The sequence below is a fragment of the Festucalex cinctus genome, chromosome 7, assembly GCF_051991245.1.
Source record: "Festucalex cinctus isolate MCC-2025b chromosome 7, RoL_Fcin_1.0, whole genome shotgun sequence".
Taxonomy (NCBI): Eukaryota; Metazoa; Chordata; class Actinopteri; order Syngnathiformes; family Syngnathidae; genus Festucalex; species Festucalex cinctus.
The window spans coordinates 26,271,874-26,295,301 of NC_135417.1; the positions used below are offsets into that span (position 1 = coordinate 26,271,874).

Here is a 23,428-nt window from a genome sequence, read left to right on the forward strand (position 1 = left end):
ACCCAAATAATCAAATATGGATAGAACTACAGAATATAAAAATACAGTTAGATAACATGTTATCTAAAAAGACAGAGTTTATAATACAACAGTTGAGATATAATAATTTTGAACATAATAATAAATCAGGTAAATTCCTGGCAAATCAACTTCAACGGAATCGGGAAAAATCTCTTATAACGGCTATTAAAGATATAAATGGTGAATGCACACAATCACCAGAAGAAATTAACCATATTTTTTATAACTATTATCGAAATCTATACACAGAAATTAATAGACCTAACCCTGAATATATTGAGGAATTCCTAAACAGCTTAAATATACCTCAGTTATCTATTGAACATAAAGATATTCTCGATACCCCGCTTACTATAGATGAGTTGTATCGTGCTTTAGACAGTATGCCTAATGGCAGAGCACCTGGTCCAGACGGCTTTCCGGCTATATTTTTTAAACATTTCTGGTTAATGTTTGCTCCATTATTTCTAAGAGTAGTAACTGAAATTAAAAGTAAAGGTGATATACGTCAAGATATGAATATAGCAGCAATTAAACTTTTATTAAAGCCAGAAAAAGACCCTACCCTCCCGTCAAGTTACCGACCGATATCACTAATTAATACCGATATTAAAATTATCGCTAAGGCCTTGGCATCTCGATTAGAGACGGTAATCTCGACAATTATTCATAGTGATCAAACAGGTTTTATTAAAGGTCGTCATTCTACTAATAATATTAGGAGACTCTTTAACTTGATTAGTATGTCACAGCGGTATGATAAAAAGGCAGTTGTTATTTCGCTGGATGCAGAAAAAGCATTCGATAAAGTTAACTGGTCCTTCCTCTTTGCTGTCTTAAATAAATTCGGCTTCGGGGAGTCATTCATTCAATGGGTCTCAATATTATATGATTCTCCTAAAGCTACAGTTACTACTAATGGGATTACATCACAGAGTTTTACTTTACAAAGGGGAACAAGACAAGGGTGCCCAATTTCTCCTTTATTATTTGCTATATTTATTGAGCCGCTTGCATTAGCTATACGTCAGGATAGACGGATCCAAGGAATCCACTCCGGGACAATAGAACATAAAATTAATCTATATGCCGATGATATATTACTCTATTTAGAAGAACCTGCTATCTCGCTAGGGGAAGCATTTAAATTAATAACTAAATTCTCTCACTTATCAGATTACTCTATTAACTGGACAAAATCAACATTATTACCTATTACAGAAAATTCATGGAATCCTACAAGTCAGGATCCACACTACTCCTTTCCTACAGGTAATTTAAAATACTTAGGTGTTAAAATTTCACCTAAGTTAACTGAATTAACTTCTTTAAATTTTTCACCATTATTGGATAGTATCCGTAGTGACCTGGAGCGCTGGAATAATCTTCCGATCTCTTTAATAGGACGGATAGCTACTATAAAAATGAAAGTTTTACCAAAGATTAATTATTTATTTTCAATGATTCCATTTAAACCTACGTCTAACTGGTTCCAATCGCTGGACTCTGCTATCATAAAATTCTATTGGAATAAAAAAAAAGCCAAAATTAGTCTATCTACTCTTCAGGAAAGTAAATCTAAAGGAGGTTTAGAGGCACCAAACTTTATGTACTATTATCTAGCTAATCAACTACAATATCTTGTGCTATGGACACAACCCAACAGAGATACTAACTGTTGGTTGGAATTGGAGCAGAAGGATTGTAATAATCTTAGACTGTCAGATTTACTCTTTATTACAAAATCAATAAGACGACATAATTGTTTTAAAAACCCAATGATAGCCGCCACCCTGACTGCCTGGTGGAAGGCATTAGAAATTACAAACTCCCAATTGGCGCCCTGTGGGCTCTCTCCCATTTGGCATAACCCCGACTTTCAACTTAATAATCAGTCGTTCCATTTAAGCCTATGGGAGCAGAAAGGAATTACACACCTTCATCATCTTTTCTCAGATAATAAGTTTATATCGTATACAAACTTGGTCCAGAAATATGAAATAAAAAAGGGAAATTTCTTACATTATCTGCAAGTTAAAAATATGGTTAAGAAACAAATCCCAACACTTCAGGATACGCTCCAACTGCCTGTCTTAGCTAAAGATATTATGAAGCTTTCTCCAACAACAATAAAGAAAATATCAAAAATATATAAGTTATTTTTATACACAAATAAAACGTATTTACCGACTTTAAAATGGGAAAAAGACTTGTCTATAGTTCCGGAACCAGACTTTTGGACCCAAATCTGTGAAAATGTATTTAAAATGACCAAACAGACAAATTTGCAACTTATCCAATATAAGATACTTCATAGAACATATATTACACAATATATGATGAAAAAAATGGGACTCTCTGACTCCGACATTTGTCTCCAGTGCTCACAAAACACTGCCGATACTTATCTTCATGCTTTATGGTCATGTACTCCAGTGCTGCATTTCTGGACTAAAATCTTGGAAAAGCTCGCTGATATATTAAACTGTAGGCTTCCTTTATCTCCAAGACTGTGTTTACTAGGTGACTTAACAATAACTGAGCTACCATGTAAACAATCTCAATCTATATTTATAGCCCTTACTATTGCTAAAAAAATAATCCTTGTCAATTGGAAAAATAAACAATCTCTAAATATCGACCACTGGTTAAACTTACTAATAAATTATATCTCAATGGAAAAAATCTCTGCCTTAAATAAAAATCAAGTATCAAGATTTAAACAAATATGGTCTATGTACATAGAATATTTTAATCTCAATTTGGCAACTTAATCCTGCCAAGATTCTGCCTGTTAACGAGAGCCACCACATCGTTACAACTTCTGTTTTCGCTGCTCCTGTATTTGGTATTTTGTATCTGATTGTTTTTATTTTTATATAGTCAGGAACCTAGTTGCTGCTAGTGGGCTCGAGCATACCACACTATACGACACTATACTCAATAACTCCTTAAGATCTATTTCTAGTGGGCACTAAGCATCAACACTTGGTGTTACTGCATGCTAATTAGTCAATTTTCTTGACGCCGTCCCCTGTGGTCGGGCGGGGGTGGTTCTGCCCCCCCCCCCCCCCCGTTGTCTGCTCGGTGGCGGTTGCGTCTTGGCCGCTCCCTGGGCCCCCTGTGGGGTGCGGTGATGGGGGCTGGGGACCGGTGGGGCGCTGTGGGGGCCCGCTGGGCCTCGTTCTGCGGCCTTGGGCTCGGGGGTGTGGGCCGGGGCTGGGGCGGGGGTGTTCCGGGTGTCTGGGTCGGCTCGCCGACCGGTGTCCGCTCGGGTGGCTTGGGGGTGGCCTTGGTGCTGCCGCGGCCTGGGGATTCCGGGGGGGGGGGGGGGGGGGGGGGTGCTCGCTTTGCTGGACCGCGGTTGACGGCTTCTTTCTTTGGTGGTGGTCCTTATGCATGCCAGATCCGTCGCACCAGCATCTACTGAAACTCAACAGAAGTACCCTCTCCCTCCCACAGCCCCTTGAATCAGTTGGTGCTGGTGTCTGTGGTTCTCACTTTGCTTTATCTATCCTTCCCTCCTTCCTCTCTTTAGTTTTTCCTCTGGTCACTTGAGATCTTAATTTATTAGAAGTATGAGGTTTCTGGGGTTGGCATAAGACTCCGGTTTTGTAACCACGCAGGAGGGGTCTTGTTGGTGCTGGACTTCACTTTGATGGATTGGATGTACTGGCTTCTATTGATCTCACTCTGCCTTATCGATCCTTCCCTCCTTCCTCTCTTTAGTTTTTCCTCTGGGCTCTTGAGATCTCGCTAAATTTGCTGGAATTTAGAGGCTTCCGGGGTTGGCGTAAGACTTTGATTTTGTAATCATGGGGAAGGCAGGAAGTGTTTGGTCGGTGCTGGATGTCACTTTGATTTACCTTTCTTTTCTCTTTATTTCTTTTTTTTCTGACCTTTTCTCTGGTCTCCTGACCATTTAAATCTCACGACTCTGGCAAGATTCTGAAGTACCTGGTTAAGGCGAAGGGTAATGGGATATTTATAAGGTTTTAGGTGAATGAATGAGTATAAATTTATAAGTATTTGCACGCACGCACACGCACGCACGCAAACGCACGCAAACGCACACACGCAAACGCAAGCACGCACGCACGCAAACGCACGCACGCAAACGCACGCACACATACACACACACACAAAAAAAAAAAAAAGAAAAGAGCAATGATGACAAGACGTTGAATCGGTAAGACTACCGAATGAACAATTCTGAGCTCTTCAAAAAAAAAAAAAAAAAAAAAAAAAAAAAAAAAAAAAAAAAAAAAAAAGAACAATGAATTATCAAATGTTATGTTTGCCATTTGTGAAATGTTGACTCCATGAAATGTCATGAAAAGGTTCCATTGCAGTGGCAGATTCTCCACTAAACTTTCATGTGTATGCACGTTTTAACAGTGTAAGCTAGGTAACATTTTATTTGAGGTATTCAATTGTACGTGTTGCATTGGTTAAATTCTGACCTTAGAATCTTAACACACATGGGATCCAGATTCAATCTGATTAGTCAACCAAAAACCTCCCCCAGCTGGTAACTTTCCACTGTGGTCTCAACCGGCCCCCCTGGTGTGGAGGCCGCCGCCTTCCCAATTTAAAAGCACGCTCCCTGCGTGCTGCGCCCTCTCTTCCGCTGCTCTTTGGCTCCCTCTCTTCCGCTGCTTTGGCTCCTTCCTGATCTCCATCGGCGCGGCTGCCAGACAAAGGGCTAGCCCAGCTAGCTTAACCTCCAGCACACGGCAACGCACAGAAGCCATCGCGTGTAGCGACAGGCGCAGCGAAACACGCTGCTTTTGGTCCCTGCACAAGGCTCAAACGGATGGTGCCTTTCCAGGCACACCAGGCCTGAACCAAAAAGGGCCCTTCCCAGCCAGCAGGTTGACCCCGTGACGCTCAGTTGGCCAGCCGGACGACCTGTCTCTCCCTCTCCTGAACTGAACCTTCTTCATCCCTTCTTCAAACGGGCTTGGCGAGTCTCCATCCAGGGTCCTGCTTCTGAGACCAACCCCATCTGTAAGTGCAACTTTGCAGGCCTTCGCCCTAGTACAAATTGGTGCAAACTAGGTTGATTGTGGGTCCCATGTTGGTTCGATTTAAGAAACCCATCACCTTGGCTAAGACCGTTTCCTTTTTTCTTCTTTTCTTCTCCTTTGATTATTTTTATTATTTTAGTTCTCGTTTCATTGCCTATCATAGTAGTTAGTTTTGCTTCTTTAAATTCTAAGTAGATTATCCCACCTAGGTTAGAGAATAAACGTGCACAAAACTCAACCCCTGGTTTACTGTGTGTGTGTTTCAACAATTTATAGTGACCTCTAAGCTGAACAAAGAACTCACAAAATTGTAGTAAGGGCACAACCTTCATTTTAATGACTGATTCAACGAGGTTCTCATCTGTTATCCTGATAAAATTATCAAAAAGAGATGTGGTGCTCCGCAGGCAAGCTCAACTTAATTTAAATATTAAGTTTGAGTCTCCTTCAATTAATGAGCCAATTGATTATTAATTTAATAATTAACAATTATTGATTTAATAATTAATTGGACCGATTTCCCTTACAAATCTCTGAAAATTCATGTTCATGACAAGTCTGATGTGTTTGCAAAGTTCCATGAGTTTTCATGTGTATAAAAAAAAAAAAGCAGCACTTGACAAACAATGCATTGCTATGGCAACAGCGTGTTACAAAATAAAAAACTTTCGATTACTTTGCATCTTAAACATCTTAAGATGAAACACACCAAGTTTGAAGACAGTCGGATAAATTTTGTAGGAGGGGTTCGTTAAAATATAACCCCTGAAAGTTTTTCCTTGCCCGGTTGGAGGGTTAGATCAGGGGATGTCGCAACTTGTTTGTGGTTAAGTGCTACAGAAGTAAATGTGTCTTAACAACCTCATGATTGAATGTGTTTTCAATTCTCTAGGATGTGATTGGATTGTATCAATTAAATGTTCTTATAACTGATTCAGTGAGTAGTAAAAATAGTGTGTCAAGTATAATGACATGAAATATAAGGAATACAAAAAACAAAACAAGAACCCTCTAAATTACACATTTTGTTCCAGGCTTTATGTGCGTGCATAGTTTGAGTATACACCTAGGTTTAGGCCAGGAGTGTTCAAACCTTTTGCAAAGAGGGCCGGGTATGGTAAGGTGAAAATGTGTGGGGCCTAATCAACCATTTAGTTTAGCCTGACATAATTTTTTTACATGCATATGTAAATATATATATGTGGACAAATGTGTACATATGTCTACAAATTTTTGTAGCTCGAGCTGCTTCGTCCAACTGGGAACGCTGCATTAAGAAGGATTTTTTTTTCCTTTGCCAACAGTGCATGCCACGACAACAGCGTGCGACGAAATAAAAAGCTTTCAATAACTTTTCATCGTCAACATCTTAAGATGAATCACACCAAGTTTGAAGATGATCGGATAAACTCTGTAGGAGGAGTTCGTTAAAATAAGACCCCTATGAAATGGCCAAAAAAATGGCAACATGTTCCAAAGTAAATCAAAATGGCAGACTTCCTGTTAGGTTTAGCATATGGTTCAAAAAGAGTTTTTTGTACCTCGAGGGCTGTTACATATGTCTTCAAATTTTGGTAACTCTAGGTGAAACGTACAGCCGGAAATGCTTCATTAAGTAAAAATTTTGAAATGCAAAATTTGATGCCCTGCCTCTGGCGGACTTCCTGTTAGGTTTAGCATATGGCACCAACAGGCTTTTTTGTAGATCATAGTCTGTTACATATGTGTACCAATTTTCGTAGCTCTAGATTAAACGTATAACCGGCAATACTTCAGATGAAACATGCCAAAGAATGAAGACAATCTGATAAGTTTTGTAGAAAATATGAGGCCTATAAAAGGCCCCCAAAAAATGGCTACAAATAGCAAAGTAAATCAAAATGCCGGACTTCCTGTTTGGCTTAGCATATGGTTCTAAAAGACTTTTTTGTACATCGTGGGCTCTTATGTATGCCTCCAAATTATCATAGCGCTAGGTGAAAGGTACAACCGGGAATGCTTCGTTAAAGAGGAGTTTTTTAGCTCAAAAAGTGATGCCCGGCCCTTGCGGGACTTCCTGTTGGGTTTAGCACAAAGCAGCAAGAGACCTTTTTGTACATCGTGGGCTGTTACATATGTCTACAAATTTTCGTAGCTCTAGCTGCTTCGTACAACTGAGAATTCTTCATTAAGAAGAATTTTTTTCCTTTGCAAACAAGTGCATGCCACGACAACAGCGTGCAGCGAAATAAAAAGCTTTCAATAACTTTTCATCTTCAACATCTTAAGATGAATCACACCAAGTTTGAAGATGATCGGATAAACTCTGTAAGAGGAGTTCGTTAAAATAGGACCCCTATGAAATGGCCAAAAAAATGGGAACACGTTCCAAAGTAAATCAAAATGGTGGACTTTCTGTTAGGTTTAGCATATGGTTCAAAAAGAGTTTTTTGTACCTTGAGGGCTGTTACATATGTCTTTAAATTTTGGTAACTCTAGGTGAAACGTACAGCCGGGAATGCTTCATTAAGTAAGAATTTTGAAACTCAAAATTTGATGCCCCGCCTCTGGCGGACTTCCTGTTGGGTTTAGCATATGGCACCAACAGACTTTTTTGTAGGTCATAGTCTGTTACATATGTGTACCAATTTTCGTAGCTCTAGGTTAAACATACAACCGGCAATACTACGTTTAGTAAGAGTTTTGAAACTCTAAATTTGATGCCCCACCGCCGTCATATAGTATGTCGAAAACTTTAGATTTTTTACCATGGTGTTGTCCCAGGTCTTGAGATGGTACATCCCAAGTTTGAAGTCAATTGGATTAACCGTGTAGGAGAAGCAGGCAAAAGTATGACCCCTGTAAATGTGCAAAAATTGGCCAAAATTGGACATTTAAATACTCATATCTCACTTCCTGTCTATTTTAGGGTACACACATCAAAGAGGTTTTTGTTCATCTGGATGTGCTACAGGTGCCACACAATTTTCATAGCCGTCGGACAATCGTAGCGGGCCAGGGATCTGTTTAACCTATGTAGGTGGCGCTATGGAGCCATTTTTCTGTTATCACCTATGGCGACTTTAAAATATCAAATTTTTCGCCAGGCCTGACGTGTGTGTAAAGTTTGGTGAGTTTTCGTTCACGTTTAGTGTCTCAAAAATGTGATTGTTTGCGGAAAAGAATAATAACAAACTAGAGCTGCGAGCAGCTATAAAGGGCCCTCGCAGCCCGGGCCACGTTGGAGTCCTTGCACGTTGGGGTACTTGCACGTTAGGGTACTGGCACGTTGGGGTACTGGCACGTTGGGGTACTGGCATATTGGAAGCAAAATTTCTTTGAAAATGGCATAATAAACGTTTACATGTAGAATATTTTTTTTGCCAGTGTGTGTCAAGCTCAACGGGTTTTGGTGATTGTTAAGACCTGCAAAAATCAGCGTCCTTTTTTATTTTTAGGCAATGAGTTGCCCTGATTGGTATTTTTTGTAAAAGTGTATATATACATCATCGCTCGTTGTACTCATTGCACAATGTTACTTTTATTGTCCAAAGGGGCAATCAAAAATGAATAAAACAAAATGGAAACGTACATACGTTTGGATCGGTGTGAAGCCAGTGAACAATTTGAGTGGTGGAAACTAAAAGAATATTCAGAAATGACTTAGTCGTCACACTTAGAATGAGTTTAAATTTTTTTGTACAAAATACCGTATGTGGTTTTTTTTTTTATATAAGCCTCAAGGGCTAGGTGGCGCTGTATTTATAACTGAATGTTGTCATCGAGATACCTTCAGGCCTTGATTATAAGCATACATGTCAAGTGTGGGATTTTTTTTGGAGCATGTACCGTGGAGTTATTAAGCATATCCTTCATTCACGATATTGCTTTTAATGTCCACAGAGGCCATCAAAAATACATAAAAATATATATATGTTTGGATAAGTCTGATGCCAGTGAACATTTTGAGTGGTGGAAACTAAAAGAATATTCATAAATGACTTAGTTATCACACTTAGAATGAGTTTACATTTTTTGTACAAAATACCGTATGTGGGGTATTTTTTTTTCATGCCTCAAGGGCTAGGTGGCGCTGCATATATAACTGAATGTTGTCATAGAGATAGCTTCAGGCCTTGACGATAAACATACATGTCAAGTTTGGGATTTTTTGGAGCATGTACCGGGGAGTTATTAAGCATATCCTTTTTCAGTGCGAAACACAAATTTTGATGCCCCGCCTTCATCATATAGTATTTCGAAAGGTCAAGATTTTTCCCCCTGTCGTTGGCTCAGGTCTTGACATGGTCCAGGTCAAGTCTTAACTCAGTCAGATGAAACATGTAGGAGAAGTGGGCAAAAGTCTGCCCCCTGTGAATGTGAAAAAATTGTCAAAAATGGGACATTCAAAAATTCGTAGCTCACTTCCTGTTCATTTTAGCATATGGGTCCATTAGACATTTTTGTAGGTCTTGGGCTCCCTCATACACCTAAAAATATTCGTCGTTCTTGCTTAAACGTACAACCGGGGCTGCTTCGTTAAAAACTTCTAGGGGGCGCTATTGAGCCATTTTTGTAAAAATAGCACAATCAACAATAAAATATTGTTCATTTTACCAGGCCAGATGTGTGTGCCAAGTTTCATGAGTTTCTGCGCATGTTTAGACCCTCAAAACTGGCATTGTTTTCTTGGCGAACAGTGCTTAGCCACGCCCACAGCGATTCGCGAAAACTCACAAACTTCGTGTTGTGACATCATGAAGGCCGAAACCCTCATCTGAGCAAATATGAGGTTGGTCCAGTTAACGTGTTTGGAGAAAAAATGTACAAGAAAATTCGTAAGAAAAAAAATTGCCACTAGGTGGCGCTATCAGTTAGATGAAATATAAGTCAGTAGATGTCTTTAGGGCTGGACTCTCATAAAATGTGTGAAATTTTGAGAAGATAGGATCATCTCGGTCAAGTTAATGCAGCTTTTATTTTCACGAAAAATCTTCAGACTTTGCGTCACCGTAGCGGCCACGCCCTTTCGCGAAAAGTTACAATATTCGGTATGGGGCATGATCAACATCTTAAGGCTTTTCTGACAAATTTTCAAATGGATCCCTTCAACAAGCTCAGCACAGTAGCTAAAAACGTAAAGTATGACATTTATTGTAACCACTAGGTGGCGCTATATGTATAACTGAATTTTATCATATAGATGTTTTCAGGCCGTGACTATTACGTTGCCTGAGAAGTTTGAGATTTTTTGGAGCTTGAACATGGGAGTTATTAAGCATTTGCTCTTTCTGGACAAATGAAATTTTAAAGGCAATATTTGATGCCCCGCCCCCGTCATATAGTATTTCAAAAAGGCAAGATGTTTTGCCCAGTTGTTCTCTCAGGTCTTGAGATGATAAATGCCAAGTTTGAAGTCAATTGGATGAAAAATGTTTGCAAAGGGGGAAAAAGCATGACCACAGAGAATGTGCCAAAATAGGCCAAAATTGGACATTAAAAAATTCATAGCTCACTTCCTGTACATTTTAACTACATGGTCCCAATAGACTTTTTTGTGCGTCTCGGGGTGCTACACGTGCCTGCCAATTTTTGTTGCTCTAGCTCAAACGTGCCGGGCTTGGTTTTTATTTTTCTACGCTAGGGGGCGCTATCGAGTCGCATTGTTAGGACGACTTAATAATATCACATTTTTCGCCGGGCCTGAGGAGTGTGCAAAGTTCGGTGAGTTTTCGTGAATGTTTAGGTACCCAAAATCGCGATCGTTTGCGGAGAATAAAGAAGAAGAAGAATAATAATAATAATAATAATAATAATAATAATAATAATAACTAGAGCTGCGAGCAGCTATAAAGGGCCCTCGCAGCCCGGGCCACGTTGGAGTCCTTGCACGTTGGGGTACTTGCACGTTAGGGTACTGGCACGTTGGGGTACTGGCATATTGGAAGCAAAATTTCTTTGAAAATGGCATAATAAACGTTTACATGTAGAATATTTTTTTTGCCAGTGTGTGTCAAGCTCAACGGGTTTTGGTGATTGTTAAGACCTGCAAAAATCAGCGTCCTTTTTTATTTTTAGGCAATGAGTTGCCCTGATTGGTATTTTTTGTAAAAGTGTATATATACATCATCGCTCGTTGTACTCATTGCACAATGTTACTTTTATTGTCCAAAGGGGCAATCAAAAATGAATAAAACAAAATGGAAACGTACATACGTTTGGATCGGTGTGAAGCCAGTGAACAATTTGAGTGGTGGAAACTAAAAGAATATTCAGAAATGACTTAGTCATCACACTTAGAATGAGTTTAAATTTTTTTGTACAAAATACCGTATGTGGGTTGTTTTTTTTTTATATAAGCCTCAAGGGCTAGGTGGCGCTGTATTTATAACTGAATGTTGTCATCGAGATACCTTCAGGCCTTGATTATAAGCATACATGTCAAGTGTGGGATTTTTTTTGGAGCATGTACCGTGGAGTTATTAAGCATATCTTTCATTCACGATATTGCTTTTAATGTCCACAGAGGCTATCAAAAATAAATAAAAATATATATATGTTTGGATAAGTCTGATGCCAGTGAACATTTTGAGTGGTGGAAACTAAAAGAATATTCATAAATGACTTAGTTATCACACTTAGAATGAGTTTACATTTTTTGTACAAAATACCGTATGTGGGGTATTTTTTTTTTATGCCTCAAGGGCTAGGTGGCGCTGCATATATAACTGAATGTTGTCATAGAGATAGCTTCAGGCCTTGACGATAAACATACATGTCAAGTTTGGGATTTTTTGGAGCATGTACCGGGGAGTTATTAAGCATATCATTTTTCAGTGCGAAACACAAATTTTGATGCCCCGCCTTCATCATATAGTATTTCGAAAGGTCAAGATTTTTCCCCCTGTCGTTGGCTCAGGTCTTGACATGGTCCAGGTCAAGTCTTAACTCAGTCAGATGAAACGTGTAGGAGAAGTGGGCAAAAGTCTGCGCCTTGTGAATGTGCAAAAATTGTCAAAAATGGGACATTCAAAAATTCGTAGCTCACTTCCTGTTCATTTTAGCATATGGGTCCAAGAGACTTTTTTGTAGGTCTTGGGCTCCCTCATACACCTAAAAATATTCGTCGTTCTTGCTTAAACGTACAACCGGGGCTGCTTCGTTAAAAACTTCTAGGGGGCGCTATTGAGTCATTTTTGTAAAAATAGCACAATCAACAATAAAATATTGCTCTTTTTACCAGGCCAGATGTGTGTGCCAAGTTTCATGAGTTTCTGTGCATGTTTAGACCCTCAAAACTGGCGTTGTTTTCTTGGCGAACAGCGCTTAGCCACACCCACAGCAATTCACGAAAACTCACAAACTTCGTGTTGTGACATCATGAAGGCCGAAACCCTCATCTGAGCAAATATGAGGTAGGTCCAGTTAACGTGTTTGGAGAAAAACGTAGAAGAAAATTCGTAAGAAAAAAAATTGCCACTAGGTGGCGCTATCAGTTAGATGAAATATAAGTCAGTAGATGTCTTTAGGGCTGGACTCTCATCAAATGTGTGAAATTTTGAGAAGATAGGATCATCTCGGTCAAGTTAATGCAGCTTTTATTTTCACAAAAAATCTTCAGACTTTGCGTCACCGTAGCGGCCACGCCCTTTGGCGAAAAGTTACAATCTTCGGTGTGGGGCATGATCAACATCTTAAGCCTTTTCTGACCAATTTTCAAATGGATCCCTTCAACAAGCTCAGCACAGTAGCTAAAAACGTAAAGTATGACATTTATTGTAACCACTAGGTGGCGCTATATGTATAACTGAATTTTATCATATAGATGTTTTCAGGCCGTGACTATTACGTTGCCTGAGAAGTTTGAGATTTTTTGGAGCTTGAACATGGGAGTTATTAAGCATTTGCTCTTTCTGGACAAATGAAATTTTAAAGGCAATATTTGATGCCCCGCCCCCGTCATATAGTATTTCAAAAAGGCAAGATGTTTTGCCCAGTTGTTCTCTCAGGTCTTGAGATGATAAATGCCAAGTTTGAAGTCAATTGGATGAAAAATGTTTGCAAAGGGGGAAAAAGCATGACCACAGTGAATGTGCCAAAATAGGCCAAAATTGGACATAAAAAAATTCATAGCTCACTTCCTGTACATTTTAGCTACATGGTCCCAATAGACTTTTTTGTGCGTCTCGGGGTGCTACACGTGCTTGCCAATTTTTGTTGCTCTAGCTCAAACGTGCCGGGCTTGGTTTTTATTTTTCTACGCTAGGGGGCGCTATCGAGTCGCATTGTTATGACAACTTAATAATATCAAATTTTTCGCCGGGCCTGAGGAGTGTGCAAAGTTCGGTGAGTTTTCGTGAATGTTTAGGTACCCAAAATCGCGATCGTTTGCGGAGAATAAAGAAGAAGAAGAAGAAGAAGAAGAAGAAGAATAATAATAATAATAATAATTTTTACAAAAACAATAGGGACCTCGCAGCGGTCGCTGCTCGGGCCCTAATAATAACTAGAGCTGCGAGCAGCTATAAAGGGCCCTCGCAGCCCGGGCCACGTTGGGGTACTTGCACGTTGGGGTACTTGCACGTTGGGGTACTGGCACGTTGGGGTACTGGCAAGTTTAGGTACGGCACATTGGAAGCAGAATTTCTTTGAAAATGGCATGATAAACCTTGACATGTGGATTTTTTTTTTTTTTTTGTAAAAATACCGTTAAGTTGGTGTATTTTTTTTTATGCCTCTAGGGCTAGGTGGCGCTGTATATATAATGGAATGTTGTCATAGGGATACCTTCAAGCCTTGACTCTAAACATACATGTCAAGTGTGGGATTTTTTTGGAGCATGTACCGTGGAGTTATTAAGCATATCCTTCATTCACGATATTGCTTTTAATGTCCATAGAGGCTATCAAAAATAAATAAAAAAGTACATGTTTGGATAAGTCTAATGCCAGTGAACATTTTGAGTGGTGGAAAGTAAAAGAATATTCATAAATGACTTAGTTATCACACTTAGAATGAGTTTACATTTTTTGTACAAAATACCGTATGTGGGGTATTTTTTTGTTTTGCCTCAAGGGCGAGGTGGCGCTGCATATATAACTGAATGTTGTCATAGAGATACCTTCAGGCCTTGACGATAAACATACATGTCAAGTTTGGGATTTTTTGGAGCATGTATCGGGGAGTTATTAAGCATATCCTTTTTCAGTGCGAAACACAAATTTTGATGCCCCGCGCTCATCATATAGTATTTCCAAAAGTCAAGATTTTTCCGTCTGTTGTTGGCTCAGGTCTTGGCATGGTCCAGGTCAAGTCATAAGTCAGTCGGATAAAACATGTAGGAGAAGTGGGCAAAAGTATGCCCCCTGAAAATGTGCAAAAATCGTCAAAAATGGGACATTCAAAAATTCGTACCTCACTTCCTGTTCATTTTAGCATATGGGTCCAAGAGACTTTTTTGTAGGTCTTTGGCTCCCTCATACACGTTAACATTTTCGTAGATCTTGCTTAAACGTAGAATCGGGGCTGCTTCGTTAAAAATTTCTAGGGGGCTCTATTGAGTCATTTTTGTAAAAATAGTACAATCAACAATAAAATATTGTTCATTTTACCAGGCCAGATGTGTGTGCCAAGTTTCATGAGTTTCTGCGCATGTTTAGACCCTCAAAACTGGCGTTGTTTTCTTGGCGAACAGTGCTTAGCCACGCCCACAGCGATTCGCGAAAACTCACAAACTTCGTGTTGTGACATCATGAAGGCCGAAACCCTCATCTGAGCAAATATGAGGTTGGTCCAGTTAACGTGTTTGGAGAAAAATGTACAAGAAAATTCGTAAGAAAAAAAATTGCCACTAGGTGGCGCTATCAGTAAGATGAAATATAAGTTCGTAGATGTCTTAAGGGCTGGACTCTCATCAAATGTGTGAAATTTTGAGAAGATAGGATCATCTCGGTCAAGTTCATGCAGCTTTTATTGTCACGAAAAATTTTAGGACTTTGCGTCACCGTAGCGGCCACGCCCTTTGGCGAAAAGTTACAATATTCGGTGTGGGGCATGATCAACATCTTAAGGCTTTTCTGACCAATTTTCAACTGGATCCCTTCAACGAGCTCGGCACAGTAGCTAAAAACGTAAAGTATGACATTTATTGTTACCACTAGGTGGCGCTATATGTATAACTGAATTTTATCATATAGATGCTTTCAGGCCGTGACTATTACGTTGCCTGAGAAGTTTGAGATTTTTTGGAGCTTGAACATGGGAGTTATCACACTTAGAATGAGTTGACATTTTTTGTACAAAATACCGTATGTGGGGTATTTTTTTTTCACGCCTGAAGGGCTAGGTGGCGCTGCATATATAACTGAATTTTGTCATAGAGATACCTTCAGGCTTTGACTATAAACATACATGTCAAGTTTGGGATTTTTTGGAGCATGTACCGGGGAGTTATCAAGCATATCCTTTTTCAGTGCGAAACACAAAATTTGATGCCCCGCCCTCATCATATAGTATTTCCAAAAGTCAAGATTTTTCTGCCTGTAGTTGGCTCAGGTCTTGACATGGTCCAGTTCAAGTCTAAAGTCAGTCGGATGAAATGTGTAGGAGAAGTGGGCAAAAGTATGCCCCCTGAAAATGTGCAAAAATCGTCAAAAATGGGACATTCAAAAATTCATAGCTCACTTCCTGTTCATTTTAGCACATGGGTCCAAGAGACTTTTTTGTAGGTCTTGGACTCCCTCATACACCTAAAAATTTTCGTAGATCTTGCTTAAAAGTACAATCGGGGCTGCTTCGTTAAAAATTTCTAGGGGGCGCTATTGAGTCATTTTTGTAAAAATAGGACAATACATGATAAAATATTGCTCATTTTGCCAGGCCAGATGTGTGTGCCAAGTTTCATGAATTTCTGCGCATGTTTAGACCATCAAAACTAGCGTTGTTTTCTTGGCGAACAGTGCTTAGCCACGCCCACAGCGATTCGCGAAAACTCACAAACTTCGTGTTGTGACATCATGAAGGCCGAAACCCCCATCTGAGCAAATATGAGGTTGGTCCAGTTAACGTGTTTGGAGAAAAATGTACAAGAAAATTCGTAAGAAAAAAAATTGCCACTAGGTGGCGCTATCAGTTAGATGAAATATAAGTTCGTAGATGTCTTTAGGGCTGGACTCTCATCAAATGTGTGAAATTTTGAGAAGATAGGATCATCTCGGTCAAGTTCATGCAGCTTTTATTGTCACGAAAAATCTTCAGACTTTGCGTCACCGTAGCGGCCACGCCCTTTGGCGAAAAGTTACAATATTCGGTGTGGGGCATCATCAACATCTTAAGGCTTTTCTGACCAATTTTCAACTGGATCCCTTCAACGAGCTCAGCACAGTAGCTAAAAACGTAAAGTATGACATTTATTGTAACCACTAGGTGGCGCTATATGTATAACTGAATTTTTTCATATAGGTGTTTTCAGGCCGTGACTATTACGTTGCCTGAGAAGTTTGAGATTTTTTGGAGCTTGTACATGGGAGTTATTCAGCATTTGCTCTTTCTGGACAAATGAAATTTTAAAGGCAATATTTGATGCCCCGCCCCCGTCATATAGTATTTCGAAAACGCAAGATTTTTTGCCTAGTTTTTCTCTTAAGTCTTGAGATGATAAATGCCAAGTTTAAAGTCAATTGGATGAAAAATGTTTGCATAGGGGGAAAAAGTATGACCACAGTGAATGTGCCAAAATAGGCCAAAATTGGACATAAAAAAATTCATAGCTCATTTCCTGTACATTTTAGCTACATGGTCCCGATAGACTTTTTTGTGCGTCTCGGGGTGCTACACGTGCCTGCCAATTTTCGTTGCTCTCGCTCAAATGTGCCGGGCTTGGTTTTTATTTTTCTACGCTAGGGGGCGCTATAGAGTCGCGTTGTTATAACGACTTCATAATATCAAATTTTTCGCCGGACCTGAGGAGTGTGCAAAGTTTGGTGAGTTTTCGTGAATGTTTAGGTCCTCAAAAATGCGATCGTTTACGGAGAAGAAGAAGAAGAAGAAGAATAATAATAATAACTAGAGCTGCGAGCAGCTATAAAGGGCCCTCGCAGCCCGGGCCACGTTGGGGTCCTTGCATGTTGGGGTACTTGCACGTTGGGGTACTGGCATATTGGAAGCAAAATTTCTTTGAAAATGGCATAATAAACGTTTACATGTAGAATATTTTTTTGCCAGTGTGTGTGTCAAGCTCAACGGGTTTTGGTGATTGTTAAGACCTGCAAAAATCAGCGTCCTTTTTTATTTTTAGGCAATGAGTTGCCCTGATTGGTATTTTTTTGTAAAAGTGTATATACACATCATCGCTCGTTGTACTCATTGCACAATGTTACTTTTATTGTCTAAAGGGGCAATCAAAAATGAATAAAACAAAATGGAAACGTACATACGTTTGGATCGGTGTGAAGCCAGTGAACAATTTGAGTGGTGGAAACTAAAAGAATATTCATAAATGACTTAGTTATCACACTTAGAATGAGTGTACATTTTTTGTACAAAATACCGTATGTGGGGTATTTTTTTTTCATGCCTCAAGGGCTAGGTGGCGCTGCATATATAACTGAATGTTGTCATAGAGATAACTTCAGGCCTTGACGATAAACATACATGTCAAGTTTGGGATTTTTTGGAGCATGTCCCGGGGAGTTATCAAGCATATCCTTTTACATTGCGAAACACAAATTTCGATGCCCCGCCCTCATCATATAGTATTTCGAAAAGTCAAAATTTTTCCCCCTGTCGTTGGCTCAGGTCTTGACATGGTCCAGGCCAAGTCTTAACTCAGTCGGATGAAACGTGTAGGAGAAGTGGGCAAAAGTCTGCCCCCTGTGAATGTGCAAAAATCGTCAAAAATGGGACATTCAAAAATTCGTAGCTCACTTCCTGTTCATTTTAGCATATGGGTACAAGAGACTTTTTTGTAGGTCTTGGGCTCCCTCATACACCTAAAAATATTCGGCGTTCTTGCTTAAACGTACAACCGGGGCTGCTTCGTTAAAAATTTCGAGGGGGCGCTATTGAGTCATTTTTGTAAAAATAGCACAATCAACAATAAAATATTGCTCATTTTACCAGGCCAGATGTGTGTGCCAAGTTTCAGGAGTTTCTGTGCATGTTTAGACCCTCAAAACTGGCGTTGTTTTCTTGGCGAACAGCGCTTAGCCACGCCTACAGCAATTCGCGAAAACTCACAAACTTCGTGTTGTGACATCATGAAGGCCGAAACCCTCATCTGAGCAATTATGAGGTAGGTCCAGTTAACGTGTTTGGAGAAAAACGTAGAAGAAAATTCGTAAGAAAAAAAATTGCCACTAGGTGGCGCTATCAGTTAGATGAAATATAAGTCAGTAGATGTCTTTAGGGCTGGACTCTCATCAAATGTGTGAAATTTTGAGAAGATAGGATCATCTCAGTCAAGTTTATGCAGCTTTTATTTTCACGAAAAATCTTCAGACTTTGCGTCACCGTAGCGGCCACGCCCTTTGGCGAAAAGTTACAATATTCGGTGTGGGGCATGATCAACATCTTAAGGCTTTTCTGACCAATTTTCAAATGGATCCCTTCAACAAGCTCAGAACAGTAGCTAAAAACGTAAAGTATGACATTTATTGTAACCACTAGGTGGCGCTATATGTATAACTGAATTTTATCATATAGATGTTTTCAGGCCGTGACTATTACGTTGCCTGAGAAGTTTGAGATTTTTTGGAGCTTGAACATGGGAGTTATTAAGCATTTGCTCTTTCTGGACAAATGAAATTTTAAAGGCAATATTTGATGCCCCGCCCCCGTCATATAGTATTTCAAAAAGGCAAGATGTTTTGCCCAGTTTTTCTCTCAGGTCTTGAGATGATAAATGCCAAGTTTGAAGTCAATTGGATGAAAAATGTTTGCAAAGGGGGAAAAAGCATGACCACAGTGAATGTGCCAAAATAGGCCAAAATTGGACATTAAAAAATTCATAGCTCACTTCCTGTACATTTTAGCTACATGGTCCCAATAGACTTTTTTGTGCGTCTCGGGGTGCTACACGTGCCTGCCAATTTTTGTTGCTCTAGCTCAAACGTGCCGGGCTTGGTTTTTATTTTTCTACGCTAGGGGGCGCTATCGAGTCGCATTGTTATGACGACTTAATAATATCAAATTTTTCGCCGGGCCTGAGGAGTGTGCAAAGTTCGGTGAGTTTTCGTGAATGTTTAGGTACCCAAAATCGCGATCGTTTGCGGAGAATAAAGAAGAAGAAGAATAATAATAATAATAATAATAATAATAATAATAATAATAATAATAATAATAATAATAATTTTTACAAAAACAATAGGGACCTCGCAGCGGTCGCTGCTCGGGCCCTAATAATCCGATCGAAAAACAATAGGGACCTCGCAGCGGTAGCTGCTCGGGCCCTAATAATAATAATCCGATCGAAAAACAATAGGGACCTCGCAGCGGTAGCTGCTCGGGCCCTAACTAGAGCTGCGAGCAGCTATAAAGGGCCCTCGCAGCCCGGGCCACGTTGGAGTCCTTGCACTTTGGGATACTTGCACGTTAGGGTACTGGCACGTTGGGGTACTGGCATATTGGAAGCAAAATTTCTTTGAAAATGGCATAATAAACGTTTACATGTAGAATATTTTTTTTGCCAGTGTGTGTCAAGCTCAACGGGTTTTGGTGATTGTTAAGACCTGCAAAAATCAGCGTCCTTTTTTATTTTTAGGCAATGAGTTGCCCTGATTGGTATTTTTTGTAAAAGTGTATATATACATCATCGCTCGTTGTACTCATTGCACAATGTTACTTTTATTGTCCAAAGGGGCAATAAAAAATGAATAAAACAAAATGGAAACGTACATACGTTTGGATCGGTGTGAAGCCAGTGAACAATTTGAGTGGTGGAAACTAAAAGAATATTCAGAAATGACTTAGTCATCACACTTAGAATGAGTTTACATTTTTTTGTACAAAATACCGTATGTGGGTTTTTTTTGTTATATAAGCCTCAAGGGCTAGGTGGCGCTGTATTTATAACTGAATGTTGTCATCGAGATACCTTCAGGCCTTGATTATAAGCATACATGTCAAGTGTGGGATTTTTTTTGGAGCATGTACCGTGGAGTTATTAAGCATATCCTTCATTCACGATATTGCTTTTAATGTCCACAGAGGCTATCAAAAATAAATAAAAATATATATATGTTTGGATAAGTCTGATGCCAGTGAACATTTTGAGTGGTGGAAACGAAAAGAATATTCATAAATGACTTAGTTATCACACTTAGAATGAGTTTACATTTTTTGTACAAAATACCGTATGTGGGGTATTTTTTTTTTATGCCTCAAGGGCTAGGTGGCGCTGCATATATAACTGAATGTTGTCATAGAGATAGCTTCAGGCCTTGACGCTAAACATACATGTCAAGTTTGGGATTTTTTGGAGCATGTACCGGGGAGTTATTAAGCATATCCTTTTTCAGTGCGAAACACAAATTTTGATGCCCCGCCTTCATCATATAGTATTTCGAAAGGTCAAGATTTTTCCCCCTGTCGTTGGCTCAGGTCTTGACATGGTCCAGGTCAAGTCTTAACTCAGTCAGATGAAACGTGTAGGAGAAGTGGGCAAAAGTCTGCGCCCTGTGAATGTGCAAAAATTGTCAAAAATGGGACATTCAAAAATTCGTAGCTCACTTCCTGTTCATTTTAGCATATGGGTCCAAGAGACTTTTTTGTAGGTCTTGGGCTCCCTCATACACCTAAAAATATTCGTCGTTCTTGCTTAAACGTACAACCGGGGCTGCTTCGTTAAAAACTTCTAGGGGGCGCTATTGAGTCATTTTTGTAAAAATAGCACAATCAACAATAAAATATTGCTCATTTTACCAGGCCAGATGTGTGTGCCAAGTTTCATGAGTTTCTGTGCATGTTTAGACCCTCAAAACTGGCGTTGTTTTCTTGGCGAACAGCGCTTAGCCACACCCACAGCAATTCGCGAAAACTCACAAACTTCGTGTTGTGACATCATGAAGGCCGAAACCCTCATCTGAGCAAATATGAGGTAGGTCCAGTTAACGTGTTTGGAGAAAAACGTAGAAGAAAATTCGTAATAAAAAAAATTGCCACTAGGTGGCGCTATCAGTTAGATGAAATATAAGTCAGTAGATGTCTTTAGGGCAGGACTCTCATAAAATGTGTGAAATTTTGAGAAGATAGGATCATCTCGGTCAAGTTAATGCAGCTTTTATTTTCACGAAAAATCTTCAGACTTTGCGTCACCGTAGCGGCCACGCCCTTTGGCGAAAAGTTACAATATTCGGTGTGGGGCATGATCAACATCTTAAGCCTTTTCTGACCAATTTTCAAATGGATCCCTTCAACAAGCTCAGCACAGTAGCTAAAAACGCAAAGTATGACATTTATTTTAACCACTAGGTGGCGCTATATGTATAACTGAATTTTATCATATAGATGTTTTCAGGCCGTGACTATTACGTTGCCTGAGAAGTTTGAAATTTTTTGGAGCTTGAACATGGGAGTTATTAAGCATTTGCTCTTTCTGGACAAATGAAATTTTAAAGGCAATATTTGATGCCCCGCCCCCGTCATATAGTATTTCAAAACGGCAAGATGTTTTGCCCAGTTTTTCTCTCAGGTCTTGAGATGATAAATGCCAAGTTTGAAGTCAATTGGATGAAAAATGTTTGCAAAGGGGGAAAAAGCATGACCACAGTGAATGTGCCAAAATAGGCCAAAATTGGACATAAAAAAATTCATAGCTCACTTCCTGTACATTTTAGCTACATGGTCCCAATAGACTTTTTTGTGCGTCTCGGGGTGCTACACGTGCCTGCCAATTTTTGTTGCTCTAGCTCAAACGTGCCGGGCTTGGTTTTTATTTTTCTACGCTAGGGGGCGCTATCGAGTCGCATTGTTATGACGACTTAATAATATCAAATTTTTCGCCAGGCCTGAGGAGTGTGCAAAGTTCGGTGAGTTTTCGTGAATGTTTAGGTACCCAAAATCGCGATCGTTTGCGGAGAATAAAGAATAATAATAATAATAATAATAATAATAATAATAATAATAATAATAATAATAATTTTTACAAAAACAATAGGGACCTCGCAGCGGTCGCTGCTCGGGCCCTAATAATAATAATCCGATCGAAAAACAATAGGGACCTCGCAGCGGTAGCTGCTCGGGCCCTAATAATAATAAGAATTCCTACAAAAACAATAGGGCCTCGCAGCGGCACCGCCGCCGCCGCTGCTCGGGCCCTAATAAGAAGAATTCCTACAAAAACAATAGGGCCTCGCAGCGGCACCGCCGCGGCCGCTGCTCGGGCCCTAACTAGAGCTGCGAGCAGCTATAAAGGGCCCTCGCAACCTGGGCCACGTTGGGGTACTTGCACGTCGGGGTACTGGCATGTTGGGGTACTGTTTCATAGGAAACCGTCTAAATTGTAAATGTTTTTGCCATGCTTTGTGCTTGCAAAGTTTCATGGAAAGGCCAAAAATGATGCACAATTAACAAAATAAAATCAAAATGGTTTGGCACATGGCTATAGAATAATTTTTGCAGGTATTAGACTGATAGGTGTGCCTCCAAATATTCACACATCTAGCTGAATCATATAATCGGAAATACTTCATAAAAAATGTCTAGAGGGCGCTATTGAGCCATTTATTACAAATTGCACAACAAAATCTCTAAAATATTCATGTTCTTGAGAGGTCTGATCTGTGTGCAAAGTTTTGAGTTTTCGCTCATGTTTAGACTTTCAAAAAAAAAAAGCATTTTTCTTTGCAAACAATGCATCGCGAGAGCAAAGGCGTGACAAACAATTTCAATAACTTTTCATCTTAAATATCTTCAGATGAAACACGCCAAAGAATGAAGACAATCTGATAGGTTTTGTAGAAAATATGAGGCCTATAAAAGGCCCCAAAAAATGGCTACAAATAGCAAAGTAAATCAAAATGGCAGACTTCCTGTTTGGTTTAGCATATGGCTTTTGAAACTTTTTTGTCAGTCTTAGGCTGATAGGTATCCCAATTTTTACAAATCTAGCTGAATCATACATTTCCAAAAGCTTCATAAAAATGTCTATAGGGCGCTATTGAGCCATTTATTGCAAATTGCACAAGAAATCTCTAAAATATTCATGTTTATGACAAGTCTGATGTGTGTGTAAAGTTTCATGTGTTTTCGCTCGTTTAGACAAAAAAAAAAAAAAAAGCAGCATTTTACTTGGCAAATAATGCATCGCTATGGCAACGGCTTGCGACAAAATAAAAAAAACTTTCGATAACTTTGCATCTTAAACATCTTAAGATGAAACACACCAAGTTGGAAGACAGTCG

At 39.5% G+C, this 23,428-nt stretch overlaps 2 protein-coding genes across 4 annotated transcripts in view; both read right to left on the minus strand.

Annotated features, from left to right (window-relative positions):
* washc5 (WASH complex subunit 5) overlaps positions 1-23,428 on the minus strand; it is a 207,895-nt gene that overhangs the window by 158,720 nt on the left and 25,747 nt on the right. The gene's annotated exons all lie outside the window — the stretch shown is intronic.
* The window catches only part of LOC144023078 (uncharacterized), a 389,823-nt gene that overhangs the window by 21,539 nt on the left and 344,856 nt on the right, over positions 1-23,428 (minus strand). The gene's annotated exons all lie outside the window — the stretch shown is intronic.